This window comes from Taeniopygia guttata, chromosome 6, assembly GCF_048771995.1.
Source record: "Taeniopygia guttata chromosome 6, bTaeGut7.mat, whole genome shotgun sequence".
NCBI lineage: Eukaryota > Metazoa > Chordata > Aves > Passeriformes > Estrildidae > Taeniopygia > Taeniopygia guttata.
Window position 1 is genome coordinate 9539405 of NC_133031.1, and position 16407 is coordinate 9555811.

A 16407-nucleotide genomic window follows, 5' to 3' on the forward strand; every position below is an offset into this window, starting at 1 on the left:
TGCAATTACTTATCTAAATCTTGTTAGTGCTGGATTCCTGTGCTGCCAAAAAAATCCCCAAACCCAAACAAACACTATTTCAGCTGCTGGCTACAAATGAGGAATTTTATTATCATATTGGTATACCACCAAGCAGAGATATGTAATACAACAATAGTTCTTTTTATACAGTTTATTTTTATATTTCCTTTTCTTCTTGTTAAAGAGGATTTTAAGGCATCAAAACAGTTCCTAATAAGCAGATGTTCATGATACAAGAGAGAAAACATTTTTTGCTCTTGCCATCCTTAGTGGAAGTCTCAATCCAAAAGGCAAGGAATGAAGGCAGAACCATACAAGTGGAACTGTGGCACTCACTATTTCCTCCACCATTTCTGAACTAAGTTTTCAACCTCTGCTGCCTCTGCAAGAAGTTTCCTTGATTGCAGTGGAGACTTCACCACCATGCCCTGTGCAGCTTATGCTCAGGACTTCTTGCTGACAAACAGGCAATGCAAACTAGCTTGAAAAATCACTCACTAATCAATTAACTCAATGAAAAGTTAAATAAGATATGAAGGTTGGCCAAATATGAAACAGCCCTGTGTTCCCACTTACTGACTTCTCATCTCCACTTTTTAACCTGTTTGCATGAAGTATAGAAACCATCCTTCAGATTTCAGGGAACTGAAGACTTTCTTCCTTGCAGCAGATTTTGAAGATCCTTGCCATGTGGTTGAGTTCTTGATGTTTTCATGTACATCCCTTCCAAATATGAAGGTTTATTCTCTCCTTAAGGATTTGAAAACTTTTATTTTCATTTTGAAAGCCTCTATTTCCATATATTTTTAAGTTTTTGTTTTTTGTTTTTTGGTTTTCTTTTTTCCCGCATTGTTTCTGAAACCTTTCAGAAGCACTGTAAGCCAAAAAGCACTTGAAGGCCATAACTGACTATAAACTATAACCTCCCCTCTGCAGTGTATGGACTTCCCTTGAGCTGACTGGAAAAGAGCTTTCAATGAATGATCTCATCACCCTTCACTAGCCTTTACATCCTTTTCCAGAGATGGAATTCTGAATGCTATACTCTTAATCTCTTCCTGGCATTTTCTTTAATTCTGTGCGCACCCTGTGGGACTCTCAGTGTGCAGAAGTTTTTCTCTCTCACCACCTATTACAGACAACCCCAACTGGAAACTCATTTAGGTGACTGGAAACTGCAGAGGTGTGAGTAGCAACTGGGATGTGTCCCATATTTGCTGCGAACTGGTCTGGCTGAAATGCAGATGCAAGCAATTAGAAACAGATACACAGGCTTAACATCCTGCTTTGCTGAGTTACAGAGCACTGACAGACACATATGAAATATGAAGGATGTCTCTTAGCCAGCTTCTGAATAAATTATTAGTTACTCATCTGAATGATTGGTTTGATGCAGTTTTGGATTAGTGTCTCATGACATGTTAGGTCAAAACTGAAAGTCTGATGGCCCAAAGTACTGATGTTCAGGTTTTCAATACAGCCTGAGGCAGAAGTTTCTAGGCTTTTCAAACCTGAAATTTGGTACCTTGGGATCGGGAAGTTTATTTTATACAAGACAGGCTTGGGAAACCTGAATTCACGGATAATGATATACCCAGAAAATGCCAGGAAATTAAACTATTCCAGAGTACATTTTCCAAAGAATTAATAGCAGAGAATCACATTTGTGGTATGATGCAATTGTCTCAACTAGAATCCCTCAGTGTGAGACAGATGATGCATGGAGAGAGTTGGGAACTGCATAATGCATGAGTTGAGAAAGAATAGTTTTTGCTTAAATGTAAGGTTGAGAAAAACTGCACAAAATTTATGAGATAATGAAACAAGCCAAAGCTGTTTTTTAAGCCTTTACTTTTTACATATTTCCCAACCAAATTAATATACAGACACAAGTAAGGACGGTGTAACATGAAGCCACTGTGCATTATGAAACCTGGCAAAAATGATGGCAAATCATCACTTCATGCTTCATGGCATTTCCCAGCTCAGACTGACATTTCACATCACTGACAGAAGCTGCTGCACTGTCTGCCTGAAAAATCTAGAAGACTGTCCTCATAGATGAGGAAGGGCTTTTGCTTCAGCCACACACGTAACATGAGCATGTAGAGTCAATTTGTGCCTACCAAGTAACATTTATATGTTATGGAAAGCTAATCCAGGCCATACACTAAAGTATAAGCATTGCTTTTTAAATTTTTTTTTCTTTTTTCTTTTTTTTTTTTCTCACATTTAGGGTCATTGTTGTATTATTGAATCTTTCCTTTTCACTGTGATAAATAACACCACTAGTAACAAGTTGAATGTGCAGCTGTTGCCATAAATGGGTCACTATATTTCTACTAGGAAAATAAGACAGACTTAAAAGCTGAGGGTGGGGAAACACAAAATAAAATATCAGATGATTCCAAAGGCTTTTGCAATGTTGGCCACTCTTTCAAACACCATATGTTCAATATCATCTGTACCCACAAAAATTTCTGATATTTCAAAAGCTGTCTGCAAGCTTTGCAGCACAGATGCTGTACTTTCCCTTGGTATTGCCATGGAAATGGATATGTTTTGGAGGCAGAGTAGCAGCTCAAAATCTCAGCAAACTTGGATGGTCTTTTCCCTTCTTCTTACTCTTTCCCAGTCCAGAATTGGAATTTGTTCTCCTGCTGCTGAACCTGTAGCAAAAGAAACCTTAGATGGAGGCCAAAAGGATGTATCACCTTGACAAGGACAAAGACAGACCTGATCATACTGCCCATCAAATCTCAAAAACCTCATGAGTTAATCATATAACTGTCATGAAATATTTAACTTGCAGTCCACAGAGCTTATTCATTATCCCAGAAATAGTCGGACAACTATTCATGTGTTTCAATTTTGGGACAGTTCTGTGCCGTTATAATTTATTTTATAAATAAATTATATGTAGTCAGTGCTACATGATGATGGCAAATAGGTAGTAGCAACCTTGGTAGCACAGTTTGTAAAAGCACATCTTCCTATAGTAATGGAGTGCATGCATGTATGAAAATGGAAACTTTGGGGTGAAGGGAAGATGTGAGAGAGTTAATGAACACTTTTCCAACTCAAGTAAAAAGATAGTAATTCTAGACATGGATGATAAACAGATTTCCACAGCAATAAGTAAAGTTATCCCCCTCTTACTCTTTCATCACCTGAACTCTGCAAAACTGCAAGTGGCACAGGAGGTTTATATGGTAATATATGTAAGAAAAATCCTGACTGAGCAATCTGCCCTGAGTGGAGCCATAAATGCTCTGTTGCTGTGTAGTCTGCCATAATAATTCAACATTTTTCTTCACAGTTATGACTGTTCCTTTAGCAATGCAATAATTTTTTATTCCATCATAAATGCAGTTTTGATAAGGCAGAATACTGAAAGTGTATTCATATTTATTCTATATCTTACAGGCTCTATTGGAATTATTTTGGTTTTAGATTTGGCTCTTGCTCATGTATCCCAGAGCTTTCTTTATGGCACCAAACTTAGAAGTTACTTTCCTTGGGTTTCTTTGTGCTTTATGCCACTCACCACTGTCATCAAAATTGATCATGAATGACTATGAATCCCCCCACCCCGTCCCATATGGCTCAAAATGCCTTAAAATTGAGTAGAATCTTTATAAGTAATTTACAAATGGGAAAAGAGAAAACAAAGAGGAAATATTAAACCTGTGGTCACAGAGTGAATGATAGGGTTTGGAATAAAACTCTAATTTTTCAAACCAGCAAGGGGACTTAATGACTTCAGGGCTGTGTTGTGTAGACAACCACTGTGCTGGAGCTGGTGTGGGCACTTCTGGCAGGGCAGGCTTTCATAAGCCTTAGACCTCCTCCCTAATGCACAATCCCTGTGTTTGACCCAGTATTGGATAACAAACACTGTAACTCTTCTCCCATGCCTTGCCCACTAGTACGAATTTTACAAAAAAATGCTTACACTATGAAAAATAGTTGCAGAGCTGGCTACAGATTAGATAAACATTAAAATATGCTAGGTAAAATAGAGGGGTAAATATGGGGGTGAAAAGGCAAGAAAATTAAATGGTTGGGAGAAAGTTATTTTTTGGAAAGAAATTCAGATATTTTATTTACATTTGTTATTGTTAGACTGTTATTTATTGTGTCACAGTTAGTCTTGGCCAGCATAGGTACCTATACATACTTCATGCCTAGAACTGAGAACACCAGTGCCCCTCTCTGTGATGATTTAAGGTCTGCCAATGTTTGCCTTCATGCATGAACAAACCTAGCAAAAATGGGCTATCTGGAAGAGGATCTTTAATCTCACTTGAGATATTACCTTTGGGAAAGCAGAAAAGAAAAGGGATGGCCCAGCTGAGTCAGATCTGATAGGGACATGGAAGAAAATAATGGAGGGTGGCTTTATTCAGGGCTTCTCACAAAAGCATATATTAAAAACTAACAGTAATAATGACAAAAAGAGAGAGGGATATTGGTCCAAAACAAGAGGGAGCAATGGAAAAGGAAAGAGTCCCGTGCTTTCCACTTGAATCCTGCTATGGTCAAGACTCAAGAAGTCATTAACTTTTATGAAGTGCTGATTTCCCTTTTGGCTTCCCCCTGTCCATCAGCCCTGCAGTGAGGGCTGCAGTTCTCACACAGCTGAGCCAAGCAAGTGCTCAGTGTGATCCTCCAGTACAACATTTTCTCACTACCAGCCTCTCCCCTCTCCCTAATAGCTCTGAGGCAGTCCTGCTCTTTCTGACTGAACGGCCACTAATGGCCCAACTGCTCTTAGCAAGACTTAGCAGGTTTGCTTGCCAAGACTTTAAATGTTGCTGCTGTGTTTAGCACTCCTTGGATATACAGTGAAGTGGAAAGGAGCACAAAGCAGCTGGGTGCTCTCAAAGACACCCTTCTTTCCCTTCCTTGTGTATGTAGCTTCTTTGCTGGCTGTAAATCACCTGAGGCTTGCACTCTGAAAAGTGCAAGGCAGAGCTGGTGCAGGTCCCTATGGCCATTTAGAATGGTTACTGTGTTGGTTTTTAGAAAACAAAACATTTCTGAGATGAGAAAGCTTTGACCATCCCATGTTTGGTGCTTTCTGCTCTTCACAGAAGAGCACAAGTGGGTCTGAAGCCTAAGTTGTAGGAGTATAAATCACAATTTCCTTCATAGCCTCAATATTTTTCCACAGTTCACAAAATTTAAAGTATCAGACTGAAAACGCTTCATGCTATATGTTTTGTAAACAGTCAGGGAAAGAAAAGGATATCCCTATAAACTGTATTCTATACAGAAGGGGCTTTGACACTCCTCCTAAATGACCAAAGAACAGGGAAACAAAATTACATGTTAGTAGTAGTCAAGGGATTCTATTAAAAAAAGGCAAACAAAACAAAACTAAATTTCCCCCAAACTAAAATCCCCAGAAAATGGCAGTCATCTGATGACTGGTGGAAGGAATGTGGATCTGTTTGTATTCACAAACTCATCATGCAAGGGAGTGTCCAAGGAAAGCAGACATTCCTGGAAAGGAAGTCTGTGATTGTTCAAAGTACCTTTATATCCTTAAATTACTCTTAGATGGTCACCAGATCTTTAATTGTCTTTGTTTCTGTCAGACCAGGAGGATTAAAGTCACACTTGCATGGCAACCAGAACGATAATGGGTAAAAGCAGAAAGAAAATATGACAGCCATCCTTAATGGCCAGAGTGCACAGAAGTGCTGCTGATATTCAGCAACCAAAACCAGAACTTTAACTGAACAATTTTCTCTCAGGGAAACAGTTTCAGTAGTTTTTCATCGAACATTGTAAAGAAACACAGTTTAAAAAATAGGTTGAGCAAATAGAGAGATAGTTTTATAAAAAGGCATTTTTATTTAAGTGTCTGCCCTAGAACAAACTGGGAGAAAGAAGAGGAGGATATGTTTTCATACTACAGAAATCAAATGAAACCCATGGAAAAGACTAGGTTTTTAAAGATTTAAATACATGTCATCTCTCATACATTTTTCTCTCAAAAAAACCCAAAGAAAACACTTTAATTAGGTACTCTTTTTCAGATTCTCCTTCTTAAAAAAGAAAGTCTCCCTTTTTAGACAGTACTATTTTTACATCTCAAGTGATAAATTAGTTTCTGTAGCCTGAATTCTAAATCTCTGCACTGAAAATCCAGATTTGTTTTGGGTTTTATGAATTTAAGAAATAAGTAAAGAAAAAAAGTAGTACATTAAGACTTAAATAAACTAAATACCTTTTCCAGCGATACATTATATGGAGCCATTTATGACATTTACGACATAATACTTGCCAATTTATACTCATTCTTCACCATTTGAGTGTGTCATTTCTGGGTCAGTTCATTGCTAGATGTCACTGTATATGAGCATCACATCATCCTCACTTTTCCCCTTTAACAGTGCTGTGCCCCTGTCTGTTTGTACACAGTAGCTCAGTGTATGAAATGCAGCAATAAATATGCCCTTCTTTCTGAGAAGATATTTCTCCAGGCTGTACCAATATGATTCTTAGGAAGGAAATAATTAATCTCATGTTCTACTGAAGACCTCAGTGACTCAGTGTAGAAAAGGGTGCTCTGCTGTCACCCACCTCATCGGGAAACTCAGCACCTCTTTTTTTCCCTCTCTGCAGCACTGTGTTTACATAAAGGACAAACTTCCCATACACTCCCTGTCAAGGAGCAGCAACCACACAAGTCCTTCCCTGAGAAATTTGGCAAAAGATTGTTGGAACAGAGAAGGAAGTCAGTGATGCTAATAATCCTCCTGCAGCAGGCAGAAGCTGATATTTTAATAAACATTGCCTTTTAATATTAACCTTTTCCCTCTAATGTTAAGAGAATTGTTTATATATAATATGGGGGGAAAAAAACCAATTCCTATGTTGCAAAAAAAATTTTCCTTCTGTGGGTCATCGGAGCTGAAAATAAACCAAGCTGGCTGCCTCAGGGGATTTATTGAACTTCAAGTGCCCATGACTTATTCCATGATTACAAAAAGCAGAATAACTTTCAAATTTGCTACATGAGAGACTGAAACAAGGTCCTCAATGCTGTTGCATTCTGGAGAGAGGAAAAATGGAAAGACCATATCAACTCTAGTACAAAACATGGCTCTGTTTTACTTCCCTAGCACGCAGTGCCCACTGGAGTCAGTGGAAAAAGACTTTATAAAATTATATCTGATTTAAAGAGGGGGGATTTAAAAGTAGCTGTGTATGCACTTCACAAAGCTCACCATCAGAAAACAAATGAACTCTTTCCGCATTGAGTGTAGTGGATGCAGAAACAAAGCTGTTGTTAAGAAGTGTTTTTTGGAATACATAAAGGCCAAAATGTATGGCAGGACTCTTTCACCTTGATTCTGTTGAGGGTGGAAGAGGAAGATTATTGCTGCAAGGAGAGTGCAGATTGAATAATACTCTGGGAGCATTTCCAAATGTAATGGTAAAAAGTTCTCACAAACAAGGAATGCTCTGAGCACCACACCCTTGCCTACACTCCCTGAGACAGCCACTGAAGAGTTAATGCTGCTTCTCCCCTCCCAAGGTGGGTAATTAGAATAAAAGGTTGCAGCTGTAGGCCCTTTTTAACTACCTCCAGTCCTAGAGGAAATGCAAATAGTGTCTTTGGAAGCTGGGGTTGTGCTTGGTTAGTGCTTGTACAGCTCTTTGTCCTTGGGGGTTACACAAATATCTTTTTTATTTGTTGCAGTCAATAAAACCTGGGTCTCTGCTCCTGACTAAGGACTTGTTGTGATGTGATAAACACATATTATAGGTTTGGCTTTTGCGAATATTAAAGTGCATGCTATGTGTTGTGCATTGCAATGTAATGTTAACTTTTGCAGAAGTAGCTATAGTTGTGAAATAACAAATGCTTTACTTTTGTAGCTAACTGGCAATAACTAAAATATATCAGACATATGAAGTATGCCTATACTTCCATTTGAAATAGGTGATGTTGATTTAGAGTACTTGAGGTTAACTTGCAATAACTGAAGTAACTAAACTGTCTGCATGGTCAGGGAACATCTGAGGAATGTGACAAGGACCCCTGCTACTGACACTTGGACTGTCACCTGCTGAAACCATGGAACAGGGGCTCTTCTGAGGAGGTGACACAAGGCCCTCAAAACCACAACCAAGATTGCTGCACAGGCTCTAAAAAGGCAGATCAGAGCAGGGGCTGGGCTAAGAAGTTCCTAAAACAGGTAAAAGAGTTTAAAAAAAGTTTGAATATGTATAATGGTTTGTGAATGTGCTTTTGACTGGTGCAATAGAAAGAAGGGTTGCTGTTGTTAGCTGGGGTACCTCTGGCTACAGATACGCACCCAGCGCTGTGAATTCTGCTTTATTGATTTTGTCCCCTGTTGTCCGTTCTTAAATTTCTAAAAATTCAGCTGAGGAGTGGGCTTCATTTCTCACCTGTGATGATGGTCTTCAGCTGCTTGGGAGCTGCAGGTGAATTCTGTAAGTACCTCCTAAGTGCTCATGACTCTGCAAGCCATAGATGGAGGACTCATTTACACCCCAGATACTGGAAATGTGGGGCACATCTACAAGAGAGTGGGAGAGTGCTGCAGCTTGAAAAGAGGACAAATCAGGGAATGGGCAATATGTTTGTCTGTGGGGCAGCTCATACTCCTCAGCAGGGAGAGGGGTCTGATGGTCAAGGCCTGTATCTCCTCTTGTGTATATATCTGTAGTTGCTCACACATGAGATGGTCCCTGTATCAATCTCAAAGTCTCAAAAACTGGTAAAAAGAATAATGGAGACTAAGGCTGCTTTCTTCCAGTCCTTGTTCCACCAGTCTTATTTCATTTGTTGCAGCAGGAGGCACCATACTAAAAAAGCTGAAAGAGTTAAGTGAAAAAAATTTGGGGTTATCAAAAGAATTATATTCTTCTTTAAGAATGAAGATGAAAAAGAATGGCTGATATTTAATTCACTTTTTATGCATTTTTGTCTTTCTGGGAGAATCATAAAGATTGATTACTCACAATTAGTTCTTAAGGGAATTAATAAGTAATTAGTAGAATGATGCCCATCTGTTTCTGTATTTGATGCTGGCATGACACAGGCAGACCTCTGCAGTGGTGCCCCGTGATCCACAACAGTGAATTTGGGGTTGCTGGCCCTGGAGAAGTGGGGTCAGTGGGGGAAGGTGCTGGTAATGTCCCTGGCCTGGGCAGCTTGTAGGTGGCTGCAGTTCCATAACTGGCTTTGGGAGCACATGTGGCTCCCTTCACAAGAGGTTCAAGTGACTCCTCTTCTGTGTAGTCACAGCTGTACAGTGATTTGGCTTCCCTGTGCAGCCCTGGACTTGTTCAAATAAAATAGAGAGGGCAATGGAACATTTACAGGGTAGAAAGAGATGTTAGTGGTAATGGTCAGAGTTTTTCTCCTTTTTTTTTTTTTTTTTTTTTTTTTAGGTGTTCTTGATTGCTAAACTGCTGTGCTTGATGGAGGGAGGGGAAGAATTTGCTTCCTGCTCCTTCTGCTAGAAAGAAATCAGAGGAATAGGAAAGGAGTCAGGAGCAGGGATCCAAATCTGTCTAGTGGAGGTGGTAGTGTGCATGATTGTGGATTTCATCAATAAAAGACTGTCCAAGGATGATGGGAAGGACTGAAAGAAAAAAGGAAGAGGTGTTAGAACTGAAGTATCATCTTTCTCACTTCAGCCCAGCTAGTGAATCCACTGAAAATCTGACTTTTAACTTTACCTTCTCTACTATGTCTTTATTTTGAAAATCTCACCTCTAATAGAAGATTTGATACAGTTTGCTAATGGTTGATCCAATGGGATTACTCCTTCACATAGTCAGATCTCTCACATGCCAGTCTGCACTGAACACAGCAACTTTGGGAACAGCATTCCCCAGAAAGCTGTCTGGCTTCATCTGAAGTCATTAGGAGTTGTCTACTCATTCTCTGAGTAATCTCATTTCTAACCTAAATAAGATCTGTAAAATTGGCTATGGAAGATACTGTGCATCTGGTGTTAGTAAGAGATCCCAGTTTCTGTACAATTTCAGAGTAAAATGGAAAGTACTTAGTGTGAAGAGTAGACTGAAAAAATAATTAAATGAAATTAAGATTCAGGTCTAGCTTTTTCCACACTTATTTCAAAGTCTGTTGTCATAGCTACTGCAGCATAAGGCTGGCTTAGTTTGTTCACATTTTCTTTAAAGACATGTTCACCTTTTCAAGATAATTGAAATAACTAAGCAAATACCTGGAGAGAAAAAAATCAAAGTTCTCCTTTGCACAACCATAATTTTATTGTGATTTATTATTTGGATCAGGGATGTTCAGCCTTTATCAGATAGGAGCCTTTTGTTCCTCAGGCCACAAAGCCAGAAAATAGTTCAATGAATATTAAAGTACTCTATAGAGCAAAACAGTTGCAAACTTCAAAAGGGTCAAAATTCAGCATGGCTGTGTCCCCTTGGTCTCACTTGCTAACATAAGTTATCTAAACATATTATTATGGCCTCAAACTTTTGGCTTCTAGGAACAAAATAACATTTTTATTTCTGGACGCAGGAGGTACCCAAGGTTTAGAGATAGCTGAAAACATTAACCTTTTAAATTTGGCTTAAGCTATGGCAGATATATGATATTACTTAGCTCTTTATTTATACTGCTCATCTTGTATCAATCTTTTATTCTAGAATTAGTTTTTACATCCCATTATTGAACAAGTAAGATGAAGCATTTTGCTTAGGCAAAATTGTGGTCTTTAGATTGGACTGGAAGTTGGAAGTCAATGAATTTTTTCTGGCAGGTCAGGTATAATTTGTGTCACCTGAGTCAGCTGCTGTACCCTTTGCCTCTCGAGTGGCCCTGGCCCTGTGCATGACTCATTTCTGGAGCTTCATTTCGGTTTCCTCACAGCCCAGGGCACTTTGGCCCTTAGCTGAGCTGGATCCTGGCTTACCACATTTGGGGAATTCCCTCTGGCCAAGAATTGTGTTGTATGTACAATATGTCAAATAATAGGCACTGGCAGAGATCAGTTTCATTGCTGTAATGATCTGACAGATGGGTGTCTTATCTCAAGAAAAGATGGAGAAAGGAATGTCTTGCTGTGCAGATAGGGAATACCTGTAAACCCCAAGTGTCATCCACAACTTGATAGCATTGTTTCTGCTTAACCTAGTGGCAAGCAGTTTTTCCCTTGTCCATTGTTTTTGAATCATCATGTGAATAGTTTGAAACATAATTTAGTCAGATTTTTAAATGTCCCTAAATCTAAAATTTCATACATGCGGTTTCCTAAAGTCTGCAGTGCCAATAGCTGTTTTATTCCTTTACAGGGAAACTTTTTTTCTATAAAAGTGAGAGAGAAATGAGGAGGAATTAAATGGGGTGTTAATCAGCTTCAAGACAGTTTCTAAAACTTTCAACTAGGCAACTCTCTGACAAGAGGCAAAGCACTGATTGTGCAAAATGCTTGATCTTGCAGATAATCCTAAACCTATGAGAAATCATTTGTAAAAACTGAAATCCATGCCATATTTAGCTTTCTGCTCTCTTTCAACATGGTTATTTTAACTTGTTTGCTGTCCATAGGCTCTCTTGCTGGCTTAGAGATATGTATATACTTCACTGGATCTGGACCTAATTAAGCAAATTCCATCTGGTTTTGCCCCTGGCTTTTCTGGCTGATAGTGATGCAGGAATTCATGGGGACTGTATTTTCCCAGTTTTTACTCAGTTCTAAAAAATGAGATTGTTAACTGTGTTTTCTTGTGCACTCTTTCAAGGCACTCGGAGCAGTTCTTCACACAATATACAGAGAAATAAATAAACGTTTAATGCAGTATTTTACATATGGCAATAGTTGCATGCTATATATTGCTAGCTATGAAATGACTGACTACAAGTGAAAGTTCTTTCATTCTCTTAATTATAATGTTCTCCTGTTCTGGAGCTTGTCTCTCCTTAAGCACAATCCTGGAAGCAAACACACTTTTGGTTAACTGGCTAGGCTGTGCTCCTGCTATTTTGAGTTTTTTCATCCATTATAAACCTGAATATGGCCTGTTGCTCAATATTTTATGTTTTAAAAAAATGAAGATTCCTATGGCAATAACAACAAGCATGGGTGTACTCGTGTGTTTTGGTGTAAGGGTTGGTTGCTGAAATGCCTAATTATCAGGCTTTAAGAGAATTGTGTGCTGTGCTGGGGCTGGGAGGGGCAATATGCAAATGCAGGTAAGCAAGCATGCAATTCCCCATCAATGTCAAAGTGAAATTTTGTAGAAAAAACAGAGTTTTTGTCGAGCAATCACTTTTAAAATAAACTAATTAAGGCATATTTTGATGTAAAACTAAAAATACTGCATGTAAACCTGTTCTTTCTTCCTCCTAGACACTTTTTGTGCCTAGCATAGCAGGGATGGATCGGTTTCCCTTACACCTGGCTGCTTGAGGGGTGGGCAGGGAGATGGATTTAGCAGTGCCTATCCCCACCCCCCTTCATATTAGGCAACATCTCTTTAGTGTTTAAAGAGCTGCTTCAGCTTTTCCTGAGCTCCCTTTGGCTGCCTGGAAGGCTCTGGTGGCAGACTGAGCTGGAATGTGACTGAGAGGCCAGGCTGTGCTCCCAGGAGGATGGGGTTGATGGCAACCCAGCCCACCCAGAGGGCAGCTCCATGTAAACCACTTGTACAGCACAAAATGCTTTCCCCTCACCTGCACTTGGGGCTGTGGCTCTGCATGCTTGGCTGGTGCAGATGACACTGGGAGGAAAGACAGCTGAGCACCAGGGGCCCCCCAAGGCACAGCAGGGCAGCCTCCTCTCTTTCTGCAAGCAGGCAGGGCCAAGCCATGGTCAGCAAGGCTGGTGCGCTGCAAGTGTCTTCATTCAGCATGCCACACCAACTTGCACTTCACAAAAACGGTAATTTCACTGAAAAAGCTTTGAAGTCAACTGTAATGAGAAATTTTGCTTCTGAGCTGTCTCTGTGTTGCTATGATGTTAATACAGCCAGATATAAAAAACTTCTAGGCAGCTGATCAGATCTGGAAAGACAAATTTTGGATCTGTCTCCCTTTTCTTTCTCTGAGGAGTCAGTGTGCCCATTGCTTCTCCAAGAAGGCTCCTAGGAACATCTCATCCAGCAGATTGGTCCATGAGATGAAGAAATCACTCTTGAGAGCAAAGATCTTATTGGTGATGTGATACTAGGATATCTGTCTTATTTCTATCTTATCTTTCCCCTCTCCAGCATAACGAGATGACTATCAAAAATTTGGGCAGCAGCATCATGGCCAATATTTTGCTCAAGCTGTCCTTTAAGCAAAATAGAATTGCTGCACTAGCTTCTGTGTCCTGACTTAGTAGAACTAAAACTGCTTGGTTTTATGAGAATAAATGAGTAGTCTGGAGTAGATTTGGAAGGAGCAAGACAAAGCTGTCTTTGCTTGTAACAGAACTGGATGAAACGTGGTAATTGAACTTATAGATAATTCCTGGAGTTCTGGCAATGTCACTGTAGGCAGTTGAATTGTATTTTTCTGGTCAGATCTGTAGATATTGAAGGTTTAATATTTCATTTGCTCATCTAGCTTTAAAAAACAATCTACCTCCCAATGAACACAACTTTTCTTTGGTAGCAAACAATCTAGTTTCTTTCTCCTCACTCTGAGAGCTCAGTCATGGCCTATGATTTATGAGGAAAATTCTTAGTTGGCCCAGGTAGGAGGGGGACTCTAAAAAAATCTATCAAGTACCAAGAAGGAGGAACAAGGAGATTTCAAACTTTTAAAAATATACCATTAAACTAGAAAAATCTTAAGTTCAGAGTCTTAAACTGAGATAATATTTCTGTTTTGGAACTTTTATTAAGATGTTGAAAACAAAATATCTTAATATAAATGGCAACGGGTTTTTATAAGCTGCTGTGATCTCTTGGAGGAGGAAAAAGGTGAGAAATTTAGTTACACATATCAGTGGCAAATCTACCAGAAAAAAATAATATTAGTCATCATTAATGTGGTTAATGATGAACTTTTACAGGGTAAAACTCAAAATTTCTGGTTAGTTGGTGAAAAACACTCAGCTTTTATCTGAGGTGTTCTGAATGCCCACTTGGCAAACATCCCTGAGAGCACAGAGTGTAGACTGATGGTTTAGGTGCATAAGTTAAACAGCAACAGCTCAGGAAATGCTCCTTGAGTTTTTTCAGCAATAAAATATTTGGATGGTTTTATGTAGGATATTTTTTAGGTAAAGTCACTTGTTCTGTCACCGAAATATCCTAGTAGGTGCTCATCAATTTTAAGAGATATTTCTAACTTGATTAATATTTTGTGCCATTGTTCCCCATAAATTCAAATTCTTTTTCCAAATGACATGTCTCATCCTTTTCATTTTTAATCCTTTAATCTTTTGTCAAGGCATTGTGTTTTGACCGTGTGCCCCCACTAAACTCTGAGAGGAATTATCACAGGTGAGAATCCTCAGCTCCTGTGATCCCTGAGCAGTGTAAAGCAGTTGTTCAGGATCACTGCTCATGTCTCTCTTTCATTTGCATGTGTAAGCACACCTACTTCTCAAACAGAGCAATAGTGCTCCCTCTGTAACTCAGCAAAGCCATCCCTCTGAGTCCCCGAGCTGATTTCTCTTCAGCAGTTCCCACCTGAAGGTGCCCAAGGGTGGGGACTGCAGACAATCCAGTGAGCCATCTCGGTGACATAAATTCAATATCACATTACTCAGGTGTGTGTCAGCCCCTGCACTGGTATTTTTTTTCTTTAACAGATAAAAAGTCTTCACAGCTTGGACACTCTCTAGGTGGGCAGTGAGCAGTATGGATGACACAGAATTCTTTAAGAAAGTTGTAACAAAAGTCATCTTAGCTCATCCTAGCCTCTGTTAATTTCTAGTATGTGTTAATTTAACCTCTATTAATTTCTAGTGCTGGCAGGTATCTAAATCAGAAGTGAGGTATGAGGAGGAAAAGGAGACTCTGGCATTCATGTAAATGAGGCAAAGAAGGGCAGGCTGTGGATATGTAACCAAAAGCACTGCAGAGAAGAGAGCTATGCAGAAGGAGCCCATCCTGAGGCAGCTGGGTAGGCTCCTGAAGAAATCTGCTCCGTTTGTGAACTAATTGGAAGGGAGGAAAAGGGTAGATAAGAACATGGGTGCTTTGTGGCAGTCTCATGTGAACAGGAAAAACAGGTGAGTTGTTGATTACTTGAGCTTATTTTGTCTTTCTAAAGAATAATAGCTTCACAGAAAATCAGTTTTCCCAAGAAAGCTGCCAAGGGATATCCAAGACAACAAATAAGTGTACAGCCATGAAAAATGTGTTTTGCAGGTAGAATTAGTACACTGGGGGATGGGATTTTAATGGGAAATTTAACATAAGAAAAAACCTATCAGAATAGCAGAAGAAAATGCGTGAAGAAAGCAGATATAAAGAAGTTCTATAAAAAGCAGTTTGGACATAGATGGTAATCCCAAAGACCTGCAAATAGGAAACAAACCAACCTCAGTGCACCCCACTGCTGCTGGGTGCAGGGAAATCCAGGTGTGTTGTTCAGGCAAGCTCAAAGCTAAATAAAAAAAAAAATTCTTACTGGTCTATAAAATCCTCAGCTAATGTCAAGGCAAAAGTAAAGTGCATGGCAGAGGTGAAAGAGAGGGAAAATTCAGCTTGTAGCACAAATATCTGTTTGAGAGTGGTAGAGAAGCGGTTTCCTCTGCACAGCAGGGAACAGCACTGATATGCACAAGAGAAATGTTACCAGCTAGGTGCTGTGTGGCACACACACCCCAAAAAAAGGCAGTGGGGGATAAAACCCCCATGATTCTTATAAGTGTGTGTTTATTTAAGGTAGTCTGCTTGCCCACTGCAAAAGCTTCAAGAACAAAGCTGACTCTCATTAGGAGTAATGCCAAAAGTGATGGACAATAATGAAATGAAGGAATTTCTGCCAGGTGATGTGTGGCTTTTTTAAGAAATGATAGATGTGACTAAGACGTGAAAATCACCAAAAGGAAGATACAGAAATTACTCAACTTATCCAAACAAATAGAAACTCTTTTGTGCTGGCTTTGGAGGGGATGGATTTTTTCCTTCACTGTAGCCAGTACAAAATTGTGGTTTGGATTTGTGCTGGAAACACACCCTTTATAAGTGTTCCCACCACTTGACTGTCACTCCGGGGAACTGCTAGCCGGCGCTCTGATTCCCAGTGGCCGCTGAGAAGGTGCCTCATAAAAATATGTTTATTCCAGACTTGATTAGAGAACTGGGAGTCCACTACTTCATTTGGTTCACCTGGGCAAAAAACGAAGAATTTAGTGCTTTGAAAACTCCCCATTTGGTAGATGACATTTCAAGGGCTGTCTGTTCAGCGAA

At 39.5% G+C, this 16407-nt stretch overlaps 1 long non-coding RNA gene across 2 annotated transcripts in view; it reads left to right on the forward strand.

Annotated features, from left to right (window-relative positions):
- Positions 1–16407, forward strand: part of LOC116808539 (uncharacterized) — a 262272-nt gene that overhangs the window by 121443 nt on the left and 124422 nt on the right. For both annotated transcript variants that reach the window (XR_012056681.1, XR_012056680.1), the window contains one exon: positions 8052–8237. This is a non-coding gene — a long non-coding RNA (uncharacterized lncRNA). The remainder of the gene's footprint in view (positions 1–8051; positions 8238–16407) is intronic.